Raw genomic sequence first — 13,683 nt, 5'->3', positions numbered from 1 at the left:
TTTGCTTTTCCTTCCTTCCACCAGCAGGGGGCACTCTCTTCTATGACTTTTTTCCATTCCCTTTCACAAGTGCACACATTCATTCTCTTTTCTTTTTTTCATTTGCTTTCTCTCTTGCGCTATTTCATCTCTGCAAAATACCAACATGCTTCTGATCACCGTGGGCCTCCAGCATTGTTGCTTCTTTACTTTTAATACTAGGCTCCTTTTCACCAGGACCAGCGTCTCCCGTGTGGCTGGAGGCAACAACCGGTAACCCCAAGCAGAAGACCTTTGCAGGCAACACGACCCTCCCCCCTGAAGAGCAGCTCAAAATCACTGGCAATCATCTCACCCTCTTCCTTCATTCACCCCTGGACGTCTCGCTCCGCCCCCAAGTTACGGGTCCAGCTTGCTCTTTCTGTCACATTACCGCGATGAAGGGTTTAGCCTGCAGGGGACCCTGCGCCGAGACATTTTTGAAGACACCTGATGCGGCGGGTGAATCACTGCTAAACAAACCACACCTGTAGGGAGGGCACAGCCTTTGCATGGACCCTTCGGAGCCCGCCCCGTCACGGCCAGATTTCTCGCCATCAAGCGATCCTGAGAAAGGCTGGCCGGGCGATGGATTGAGCAGCGTCTACTGGCCATACCAACTTGAATGCGCCCGATCTCTTCTGATCTTGGAAGCTAAGCAGGGTTGGGCCTGGTTAGTACTTGGATGGGAGACTGTAAAATAATACTCTTCTTGCATTCTTTTTTTTCTACTGAGGACTTCTCAAAGTATCAATATCACGATATTCTTATAAAAAAATGTATCTATTTATTCTTGGATTGTCCATTAAAAAGAATCAGATTGCAGCAGGTACATACAATAATTAGTTATAAAGTAATTGTCCATTTGTCCATAATTAGCTTAATTGTTGAGATTCACCCATCTTTCCTTGGATCCTGGCTGGTAAATCATGTCTTTGTCCAGCATGTGTCCAGGCCTACATGTCATCTGCTTCTCAGCATGAAGATTCTGTGTCTTGTGGGATGGGCAGAGCAAGAGAGCCCCCCCTTTCTGTACCATGGGCTTTTATAGCCAGTCGTATGGCACACCTGTTCTACATATGGTAGTGAACCAAAAATACACACACAACTAGCGCATGTCAACTAGACACGATGGCTGAGGCATAGAACTCAGAAAAATGATTATCGATTAACATTCCAAATGAATTTCCATAATTAACCATTTAACATTTCCCCCTTTTTTGAGAATAAAAGGACTTTAACTGAAATTTCTCAAAAGAAGATGCATTCATCAATCATTTTTTCTTTCCTTCTTCCTTGGCAATATCATTAAATTTCCATAATAATAATAATAGTAATAATAGTATCAATATCGGTTTATTGTTTTATAATGATGTGAATTCATGTTATGGTAACCCGCGACTAATATTCATTTAATATGTATAATTATACTTCACTATATCTAAATTGAAGCAATCGCGGGTTCAATCGTCATCATCTGATGTCATCGGGTCGTCGTCTCGTCTTCTTCTTGGTTCTTTTATAACACAGTCTTTAGATGAAAACTCCTTTGAAATAAATTACAGCATGTAGATATTGTACAGTCCATAATTGTGTTCATTATTGTTCAGTCCATAAACTGTACTCTTTATTAGAAAGATCATGTGTGTCAGTTGATAAGAAAACAAAGTCCATGGATGAAATGTAGCTTTAATATCTGTGCAGTGTCACCTGGACTTACGTTGGATCGTCTTTGGAATCTTCCGTGTGTCCGCACTGGTCTCGTGTCACTTTTGGAACAGATGTGACGTCTTTGGTCAGTAAAGCAAGGGTTAACTTGACACTTTCCTGCTTTATATAGCACCATAACCAGTACTCAGTCCTTTATATACAGGACACATATGCCAGGTATTACCTGTTCACCAGCTTTCATTGAAGCGTTGCAGGTGATAAGAAACCAGTGCAACGTGATGAAACTTGAACACAACACAGTACATATAGGATCATCGTCCTCTGCCATCTTGGTGATCAGTGGTGTGAATTGTATTGTATGTAATGGACACAGTCTATTATAACACTCAGCATTCACACCTGTTACCTTCTGAGACGTCCGGATATCAGTTGCTTCTTCTTGTAACTTTTGAGAATCTCTTTGATTTATAAAAATTAAAAGTCTTTATTAAGATAGAATTCATAATTGCGATGTCTTGATTGAAGTCTTTATTCCCTAATCTGATACCAAATCTGGCAGTTTTTCCTAACCTATAATATCACAGCGTACCATAGCAATCAGTAATATCCATCTAATTATTATCAAAATATTAAAATAAATTATGTTTGGAATAATAAACAATAATAGATAATAATTCATTATCAATCAAGTTCTCCATATGATAGAACATTTTTATGTCATAGGTGTAATTACCTTTTCCAACCCATAGGTGTCAGTGTATTTTGAAAAAACAAGTTTTTATATCTTTATTAAACCAATAATATCAAAGAATGTATACTCCTGAACCAAAATGAATAAATATATGAATGTATGAATGAATGAATGAATGAATAAATGAATGAATGAATTGTTGTGTTTACTCAGAAAATGTAAACATTTTTTTCCTTAGCAATATATATTTAATGAAGCAATACTCTTGTATTAGACATTACTTTATTAAATATTAATGTGTTTTCTCAATTGAGATATTGAACTGAAATAAAATCAAATGAGAATTAAAAAATGAAAAAATAGAAAAATAAGAAGTATAAAGTAAGAATAAAATTTTAAAAATGAAAAATAAAATTCAGAGTAAAAATAAGAAGAAAAATAAAAATAAGGCCTTTAAATTTTAATGACAAATGCAGAGTAATTATATTCTCCATAAAAAATACCCTTATAGCTCCATTATCTGGATGATTTCATATTTGTCATAACCTTGTACCACCAAAAAATATTAAATTATGCAACTTTGCATGTAATACCCTTCTTAATTATACCATAGTACCTTATTATTATTTCTTCTTTATTAAAATGTGTGGAAAATAAGTATTGATCAAAAGTGATTATGTAATCAGGATCAAAAACACATTTTCCCCCTTAATACCAAAAATATTATTTTATAAAATTTATGTATATATCAGAACCAAATTAAAAATAATTATTCTTCTAGAAATATTGTGCATAAATTTCATATCGATGAGTAGCATAGATTTGACGAAAGAGAGGTGTGTACCTATTTAGGTAACCATTAAAAATAATATTATAGTTATTCAAGAATATTATCATGTGGAAAATTATTCTAAATATAAATTTGCTTTGTAAACCATTTTGATGTGTGGTTGCCCTTATCCACTATTAGTTAAATCAAGAAATAATAATTATTAAGAAATATAGAAATATATATATGTAGATACTGTAATACCTAATTATGTATTATAATTTCCTCAGAATTAAATATATTTTTGTACCTTCACATGAAGAAACATTTTTTTTTTCAAACATACAAACATACGAGGCCTCTGTCACATCAATCACACTTAGCAGCTGCTGATTTACTCATCTGTCACCTTCACTCTAACATTCACAGATCTGTTCAAGTCAAACATTCCACATATGAAATTTTATATATATATATATATATATATATATATATATATATATTTAACCCAAAATTGTTGTATCCCAATTTATTAATGCGCATTGCCATATCAATTGAATATCTTTATATTTCTTTGAATATTCCCCAAATACATATTATATAATATGAAAGTAAGTCACTGGAATTTCAGACACTTGAAAAAACTCTTGTCTTAGATTCTTTTTTCACTGGCTGCCCGGTCTTAAGTTACATCAGTTGAAAATAGAATGAATGGGATCCTATACTATTAGCTCAAAGTTCAAAGGCCGCAGCTGTCACACGTCATGCTGTAAAGCTACTTTAATTTGCACGAACACTTCATGCACAGAAAATATTAGCAACACAAAAGAATTAATAAGTATTACATATATATTATAGTTCAACTAGATATATTGTTATTATTTTAAAATGTTATACACATAAAATCATGCAATTTTTTCACTTCCTGTGTGAATAAAGAAATAAATCAATTTTTAGAGTTCTTTGATCAAATCCTGCTTTGGAATGAAAACTCTAAGGAAATATAAGAAAATAAAATTAAATATCAAATTCATACAGAAACAGAATTATTTAAATATCTTATACATATATTGGTTGGTTCTAATGTAATTCAAAATATTGCTACTTAAATTTATATATATGAAGTTCTAATTTATTAATTAATATATATATAAATATATTTTATAAACGTATATATAAATACAATTATACGCAATCTCTACTTAGACAAGTGTATATATATATATATATATATATGAACTATTAGAAACTATGTAACTACAATTTTACTGTATAAGATTATAAATAAATATTGAGACATTGTATTACATTTTGATACAACATTATAATTACAGTTTTTCCTTAGCCACTCCCTAAACCAAATCTTCTGTCTCTCTCAAATATCTCCAGGAACGCCCTATTTAGGAAAGACATTTTTCTATCCTTCAAAACCTCAGAGAACTGCCTGTTCTTCTGTCCACATTCCATGACGTCACTGTGAGTTGGTCGTCTCACCTGTCTCTGTCCATCAGTTTCAGCCATTTTCCTTTTTAGAGAATCACAGTTCTGACTGAGAATTAACTCATTCTGTGGAGAGATGGATCTTTGCACTGGCTGATATGGCTTATAACATATATGAAATCTTCTGCGTATTTGATAGAGTTCACTATGGGGATGACTCAGTCTAGGAGAGTTTGATATTGGCTTTTGGTAAGATTTTACCTTTCCTGGTTTTATAAATTTTGCTTGATTTATTTTCTTTTCACGATTCTCATGTTTTCTAACAAAATCCAGCATCTGCGGACATTCAAATAATGAATTTTTTTGTGATGCCATAACTTGGGAAACTGAATTTAGGAATTTGAATTTTTGTACAAAAGTTGTTATCATATGTTGTACTTTTCCATTTTTGATGAGAGCTTTGTACAACCGTTCAAATATGGACATGAATGTATATGTACATTCCTTCCTACCAATCCTTAGTTTCTGCAGATCTTCTATGTTGGGAAAATCCTTTGTGACACAATAAATCAAATATCTTAATCTGTCCGAATCATTTTCCCATCCATTAGGAGAGTCATTTTCACAGGGCATTAAATGTAAACGTCTGGACAATGTCACAGGAATCCATATTTTAAATAATTGATTCCTCTCCTCATTGGATAAATCAAACTTATCAGAGAAGCTCTCAAATGTCTCTGAATTTCTACAGGCATGGATTTTGACATCATATTTTGGCATGATTTTGTATAATTTCAGCAAATTTTTCCTCATTTTAATTTGGAGTTGAGCCTGGGTAATTCCAGAATTCTCTGATATTTTTAGTGGCTCTTGTACGTCCGTTCCTCCTACGTCACTCACGTCTCCTCCCACATCACCTAGTATGTCGGTTTCTCGTATGTCAGTCATGTCTCCTCCCATGTCAGGTTTCTGTATTTCCGTCTCTTGGTCAGACCCAAGGTCACCTTCAGTTACAGACACGTGTCTTACTTCTTGTTCATTTTCCACATTACAGTCAGAATCAGTATCACCATCTGACACTTCTACACTATTTTCCTGCTTAGAAATCTCTAACACAAGACTATGAAAAAAATCTACCAAATGTAGAATATTTCTCAATTTCTGTTTGTCTCTTTTTACCAATTTAGAAGTTAACTGTAAATTCTGCAATTCACATTCCTTGTATAAACTGAGCCACAAAACTTCTATGTCATCTACTACATTAACTTTGAAATTAATATTACTTTGGTTAGCAAAAGAAGAAATTATATCCATATTTTGCTTACCTTAAGATTCCTTGGCTTCTCTTTATCAGCACGTCCTGTCTTCAGTTCGTCTGATTCTTTTCCTGTGTGATTCTGTTCCTTGTTAGTACCTCTGCTTCCTGTCTTTCCTCAGTCTGTAGGTCCTTTCTGCTTCTCGTGACAAACTAGTGAATTTACTGACACGTGAACAACAGCTGTTCAGCTCGTCAGGACTCCCCCCTTGTTCACGGAAGAAATTCACTTACTTAATTTAAAAAACAAAAAAACAGGACTGGCTGGCTCACCATTGTAAAATAATACTCTTCCTGTATTATTTTTTTCTACTGAGGACTTCTCAAAGTATCAATATCACGATATTCTTATAAAAAAATGTATCTATTTATTCTTGGATTGTCCATTAAAAAGAATCAGATTGCAGCAGGTACATACAATAATTAGTTAGAAAGTAATTGTCCATTTGTCCATAATTAGCTTAATTGTTGAGATTCACCCATCTTTACTTGGATCCTGGCTGGTAAATCATGTCTTTGTCCAGCATGTGTTCAGGCCTACATGTCATCTGCTTCTCAGCATGAAGATTCTGTGTCTTGTGGGGTGGGCAGAGCAATAGAGCCCCCCCTTTCTGTACCATGGGCGTTTATAGCCAGTCGTATGGACACCTGTTCTACATATGGTAGTGAACCAAAAATACACACACAAATAGCGTATGTCAACTAGACACGATGGCTGAGGCATAGAACTCAGAAAAATGATTATCGATTAACATTCCAAATTAATTTCCATAATTAACCATTTAACATTTCCCCCTTTTTTGAGAATAAAAGGACTTTAACTGAAAAATCTCAAAAGAAGATACATTCATCAATCATTTTTTCTTTCCTTCTTCCTTGGCAATATCATTAAATTTCCATAATAATAATAATAGTATCAATATCGGATTATTGTTATATAATGATGTGAATTCATGTTATGGTAAGCCGTGACTAATATTCATTTAATATGTATAATTATACTTCCCTATATCTAAATTGAAGCAATCGCGGGTTCAATCGTCATCATCTGATGTCATGGGTCGTCATCTCGTCTTCTTCTTGTTTCTTTTATAACACAGTCTTTAGATGAAAACTCCTTTGAAATAAATTACAGCATGTAGATATTGTACAGTCCATAATTGTGTTCATTATTGTTCAGTCCATAAACTGTACTCTTTATTAGAAAGATCATGTGTGTCAGTTGATAAGAAAACAAAGTCCATGGATGAAATGTAGCTTTAATATCTGTGCAGTGTCACCTGGACTTACGTTGGATCGTCTTTGGAATCTTCCATGTGTCCGCACTGGTCTCGTGTCACTTTTGGAACAGATGTGACGTCTTTGGTCAGTAAAGCAAGGGTTAACTTGACACTTTCCTGCTTTATATAGCACCATAACCAGTACTCAGTCCTTTATATACAGGACACATATGCCAGGTATTACCTGTTCACCAGCTTTCATTGAAGCGTTGCAGGTGATAAGAAACCACTGGAACGTGATGAAACTTGAACACAACACAGTACATATAGGATCATCGTTCTCTGCCGTCCTGGTGACCAGTAGTGTGAATTGTATTGTATGTAATGGACACAGTCTATTATAACACTCAGCATTCACACCTGTTACCTTCTGAGACGTCCGGATATCAGTTGCTTCTTCTTGTAACTTTTGAGAATCTCTTTGATTTATAAAAATTAAAAGTCTTTATTAAGATAGAATTCATAATAGCGATGTCTTGATTGAAGTCTTCATTCCCTAATCTGATACCAAATCTGGCAGTTTTTCCTAACCTATAATATCACAGCGTACCATAGCAATCAGTAATATCCATCTAATTATTATCAAAATATTAAAATAAATTATGTTTGGAATAATAAACAATAATAGATAATAATTCATTATCAATCAAGTTCTCCATATGATAGAACATTTTTATGTCATAGGTGTAATTGCCTTTTCCAACCCATAGGTGTCAGTGTATTTTGAAAAAACAAGTTTTTATATCTTTATTAAACCAATAATATCAAAGAATGTATACTCCTGAACCAAAATGAATAAATATATGAATGTATGAATGAATGAATGAATGAATAAATGAATGAATGAATTGTTGTGTTTACTCAGAAAATGTAAACATTTTTTTCCTTAGCAATATATATTTAATGAAGCAATACTCTTGTATTAGACATTACTTTATTAAATATTAATGTGTTTTCTCAATTGAGATATTGAACTGAAATAAAATCAAATGAGAATTAAAAGATGAAAAAATAGAAAAATAAGAAGTATGAAGTAAGAATAAAATTTTAAAAATGAAAAATAAAATTAAGAGTAAAAATAAGAATAAAAATAAAAATAAGGCCTTTAAATTTTAATGACAAATGCAGAGTAATTATATTCTCCATAAAAAATACCCATATATCTCCATTATCTGGATGATTTCATATTTGTCATAACCTTGTACCACCAAAAAATATTAAATTATGCAACTTTGCATGTAATACCCTTCTTAATTATACCATAGTACCTTATTATTATTTCTTCATTATTAAAATGTGTGGAAAATAAGTATTGATCAAAAGTGATTATGTAATCAGGATCAAAAACACATTTTCCCCCTTAATATCAAAAATATTATTTTATAAAATTTATGTATATTTCAGAACCAAATTATAAATTTCATATCGATGAGTAGCATAGATTTGACTAAAGAGAGGTGTGTACCTATTTAGGTAACCATTAAACATAATATTATAGTTATTCAAGAATATTATCATGTGGAAAATTATTCTAAATATAAATTTGCTTTGTAAACCATTTTGATGTGTGGTTGCCCTTATCCACTATTAGTTAAATCAAGAAATAATAATTATTAAAGAAATATAGAAATATATATATGTAGATAATACCTAATTATGTATTATAATTTCCTCAGAATTAAATATATTTTTGTACCTTCACATAAAGAAACATTTTTATTTTTTCAAACATACAAACATACGAGGCCTCTGTCACATCAATCACACTTAGCAGCTGCTGATTTACTCATCTGTCACCTTCACTCTGACATTCACAGATCTGTTCAACTCAAACATTCCACATATGAAGTTTTATATATATATATATTTAACCCAAAATTGTTGTATCCCAATTTATTAATGCGCATTGCCATATCAATTGAATATCTTTATATTTCTTTGAATATTCCCCAAGTACATATTATATAATATGAGAGTAAGTCACTGGAATTTCAGACACTTGAAAAAACTCTTGTCTTAGATTCTTTTTTCACTGGCTGTCCGGTCTTAAGTTACATCAGTTGAAAATAGAATGAATGGGATCCTATACTATTAGCTCAAAGTTCAAAGGCCGCAGCTGTCACACGTCATGCTGTAAAGCTACTTTAATTTGCACGAACACTTCATGCACAGAAAATATTAGCAACACAAAAGAATTAATAAGTATTACATATATATTATAGTTCAACTAGATATATTGTTATTATTTTAAAATGTTATACACATAAAATCATGCAATTTTTTCACTTCCTGTGTGAATAAAGAAATAAATCCATTTTAGAGTTCTTTGATCAAATCCTGCTTTGGAATGAAAACTCTAAGGAAATATAAGAAAATAAAATTAAATATCAAATTCATACAGAAACAGAATTATTTAAATATCTTATACATATATTGGTTGGTTCTAATGTAATTCAAAATATTGCTACTTAAATTTATATATATGAAGTTCTAATTTATTAATTAATATATATAAATATATTTTATAAACGTATATATAAATACAATTATACGCAATCTCTACTTAGACAAGTGTATATATATATATATATATATATATATATATATATATATATATATGAACTATTAGAAACTATGTAACTACAATTTTACTGTATAAGATTATAAATAAATATTGAGACATTGTATTACATTTTGATACAACATTGTAATTACAGTTTTTCCTTAGCCACTCCCTAAACCAAATCTTCTGTCTCTCTCAAATATCTCCAGGAACGCCCTATTTAGGAAAACCTTTTTCTATCCTTCAAAACCTCAGAGAACTGCCTGTTCTTCTGTCCACATTCCATGACGTCACTGTGAGTTGGTCGTCTCACCTGTCTCTGTCCATCAGTTTCAGCCATTTTCCTTTTTAGAGAGTCACAGTTCTGACTGAGAATTAACTCATTCTGTGGAGAGATGGATCTTTGCACTGGCTGATATGGCTTATAACATATATGAAATCTTCTGCGTATTTGATAGAGTTCACTATAGGGATGACTCAGTCTAGGAGAGTTTGATATTGGCTTTTGGTAAGATTTTACCTTTCCTGGTTTTATAAATTTAGCTTGATTTATTTTCTTTTCACGATTCTCATGTTTTCTAACAAAATCCAGCATCTGCGCACATTCAAATAATGAATTTTTTTGTGATGCCATAACTTGGGAAACTGAATTTAGGAATTTGAATTTTTGTACAAAAGTTGTTATCATATGTTGTACTTTTCCATTTTTGATGAGAGCTTTGTACAACCGTTCAAATATAGACATGAATGTATATGTACATTCCTTCCTACCAATCCTTAGTTTCTGCAGATCTTCTATGTTGGGAAAATCCTTTTTGACACAATAAATCAAATATCTTAATCTGTCCGAATCATTTTCCCATCCATTAGGAGAGTCATTTTCACAGGGCATTAAATGTAAACGTCTGGACAATGTCACAGGAATCCATATTTTAAATAATTGATTCCTCTCCTCATTGGATAAATCAAACTTATCAGAGAAGCTCTCAAATGTCTCTGAATTTCTACAGGCATGGATTTTGACATCATATTTTGGCATGATTTTGTATAATTTCAGCAAATTTTTCCTCATTTTAATTTGGAGTTGAGCCTGGGTAATTCCAGAATTCTCTGATATTTTTAATGGCTCTTGTACGTCCGTTCCTCCTACGTCACTCACGTCTCCTCCCACATCACCTAGTATATCGGTTTCTCGTATGTCAGTCATGTCTCCTCCCATGTCAGGTTTCTGTATGTCCGTCTCTTGGTCAGACCCAAGGTCACCTTCAGTTACAGACACGTGTCTTACTTCTTGTTCATTTTCCACATTACAGTCAGAATCAGTATCACCGTCTGACACTTCTACACTATTTTCCTGCTTAGAAATCTCTAACACAAGACTATGAAAAAAATCTACCAAATGTAGAATATTTCTCAATTTCTGTTTGTCTCTATTTACCAATTTAGAAGTTAACTGTAAATTCTGCAATTCACATTCTTTGTATAAACTGAGCCACAAAACGTCTATGTCATCTCCTACATTAACTTTGAAATTAATATTACTTTGTTTAGCAAAAGAAGAAATTATATCCATATTTTGCTTACCTTAAGATTCCTTGGCTTCTCTTTATCAGCACGTCCTGTCTTCAGTTCGTATGATTCTTTTCCTGTGTGATTCTGTTCCTTGTTAGTACCTCTGCTTCCTGTCTTTCATCAGTCTGTAGGTCCTTTCTGCTTCTCGTGACAAACTAGTGAATTTACTGACACGTGAACAACAGCTGTTGAGCTCGTCAGGACTTTCCCCTTGTTCACGGAAGAAATTGACTTACTTAATTTAAAAAACAAAAAAACAGGACTGGCTGGCTCACCATTGTAAAATAATACTCTTCCTGTATTATTTTTTTCTACTGAGGACTTCTCAAAGTATCAATATCACGATATTCTTATAAAAAAAGTATCTATTTATTCTTGGATTGTCCATTAAAAAGAATCAGATTGCAGCAGGTACATACAATAATTAGTTATAAAGTAATTGTCCATTTGTCCATAATTAGCTTAACTGTTGAGATTCACCCATCTTTCCTTGGATCCTGGCTGGTAAATCATGTCTTTGTCCAGCATGTGTCCAGGCCTACATGTCATCTGCTTCTCAGCATGAAGATACTGTGTCTTGTGGGGTGGGCAGAGCAAGAGAGCACCCCTTTTCTGTACCATGGGCTTTTATAGCCAGTCGTATGGACACCTGTTCTACATATGGTAGTGAACCAAAAATACACACACAAATAGCGCATTTCAACTAGACACGATGGCTGAGGCATAGAACTCAGAAAAATGATTATCGATTAACATTCCAAATGAATTTCCATAATTAACCATTTAACAGAGACCGCCTGGGAATGCCAGGTGCTGTAGGCTTTTGCTTTTTCCTTCCTTCCACCAGCAGGGGGCACTCTCTTTTATGCCTTTTTTCCATTCCCTTTCACAAATGCACACATTCATTCTCTTTTCTTTTTTTCATTTGCTTTCTCTCTTGCGCTATTTCATCTCTGCAAAATACCAGCATCCTTCTGATCACCGTGGGCCTCCAGCATTGTTGCTTATTTACTTTTAATACTAGGCTCATTTTCACCAGGACCAGCTTCTCCCGGGTGGCTGGAGGCAACCACCGGTAACCCCAAGCAGAAGACCTTTGCAGGCAACACGACCCTCCCCCCTGAAGAGCAGCTCAAAGTCACTGGCAACCATCTCACCCTCTTCCTTCATTCACCCCTGGACGTCTCGCTCCGTCCCCAAGTTACGGGTCCAGCTTGCTCTTTCTGTCAAATTACCGCGATGAAAGGTTTAGCCTGCAGGAGACCCAGCGCCGAGACATTTTTGAAGACACCTGATGCGGCGGGTGAATCACTGCTAAACAAACCACACCTGTAGGGACGGCACAGCCTTTGCATGGACCCTTCGGAGCCCGCCCCGTCACGGCCAGATTGCTCGCCACCAAGCGATCCTGAGAAAGACTGGCCGGGCGATGGATCAAGCAGCATCTACTGGCCATACCACCTTGGATACGCCTGATCTTGTCTGATCTCGGAAGCAAAGCAGGGCTGGGCTCGGACAGTACTTGGATGGGAGACCTCCTGGGAACACCGGGTGCTGTAGACCATTTTGATGACGTTTTGCCCTACTGCCCAGCTCGGCTAGCATGGAACGGCGCCTTTCCGGACACCGACCTTAAGTAACTTAGATGATGGAAGCCCCAAGGCCTCGGAGCCAGTTGGCAGCTAAGTACGCTACCCCGCCGCCTTCACGCAGGCCTGACACCGAGCTCCTTGTCACAGCTAGGAGTGCTTATTGACTCCGCAGCTCGCCGTGTGGAAATGATGGCGTTAAAAGCACCCGCGGCCGTGAAGGGGCCGTGAAGGGGCCAGGCTTTCAGCAGGTGCCCAGGGAAGGTTTTGAATGCCGGCCGCCTAGCGAGGGCCAGCAGAAGTAACATGGTTCTCTGCAAAGAAGCTTGTGTAACCAAGCCAGATGGCTGCCAAAGAGCTAACCTCAGTGCAAGGAAGGCAAGGAAGGTGCGGAAGGAATTGGGGAGGGGGGGGTGATTCCTGCTAGGGACCTGAAATCATAAAACAGGCAAGAGAGTCTGACGCATGGTGACGGAGAGGTTGTAGGGGCAGCAGCTCTGAGTGGGGCGTTGAGTCTACAAGACCTTTTAAGGAAGCCAGCAAAAAAATTGAAGAAAAGGGAAAGCACAAAAGGACCTGGTCTTGCTGAGCACTGGAAAGGGCAGCCGGCAGCCAGACGTCAAAGTAGAAAAGCAGCAAGTGAGAGGCTTGTCTCTGCCTACGGCCACATCACCCTGAACACACCCGATCTCGTCTGATCTTGGAAGCTCAGCAGGGTTGGGCCTGGTTATTACTTGGATGGGAGACCTCCTGGGAACACCGGGTGCTGTAGACC

General features: G+C 35.2%; 1 non-coding gene and 1 pseudogene across 1 annotated transcript; both read left to right on the top strand.

Annotated features, from left to right (window-relative positions):
• The first annotated feature begins 12,762 nt into the window (after positions 1-12,762).
• LOC141268187 (5S ribosomal RNA) lies at positions 12,763-12,882 on the top strand (annotated as a pseudogene).
• Positions 12,883-13,564: 682 nt separating this feature from the next.
• On the top strand, positions 13,565-13,683 carry LOC141267248 (5S ribosomal RNA). Its single transcript, XR_012321257.1, has one exon. It is a non-coding gene; the product is annotated as a 5S ribosomal RNA (ribosomal RNA).

Source organism: Phyllobates terribilis, unplaced genomic scaffold (assembly GCF_046119375.1).
Source record: "Phyllobates terribilis strain yellow unplaced genomic scaffold, ASM4611937v1 Scaffold_4__5_contigs__length_816908805, whole genome shotgun sequence".
NCBI lineage: Eukaryota > Metazoa > Chordata > Amphibia > Anura > Dendrobatidae > Phyllobates > Phyllobates terribilis.
The sequence above is the reverse complement of the archived record's forward strand: the minus strand, read 5'-3'. Positions and strand labels throughout refer to the sequence as shown.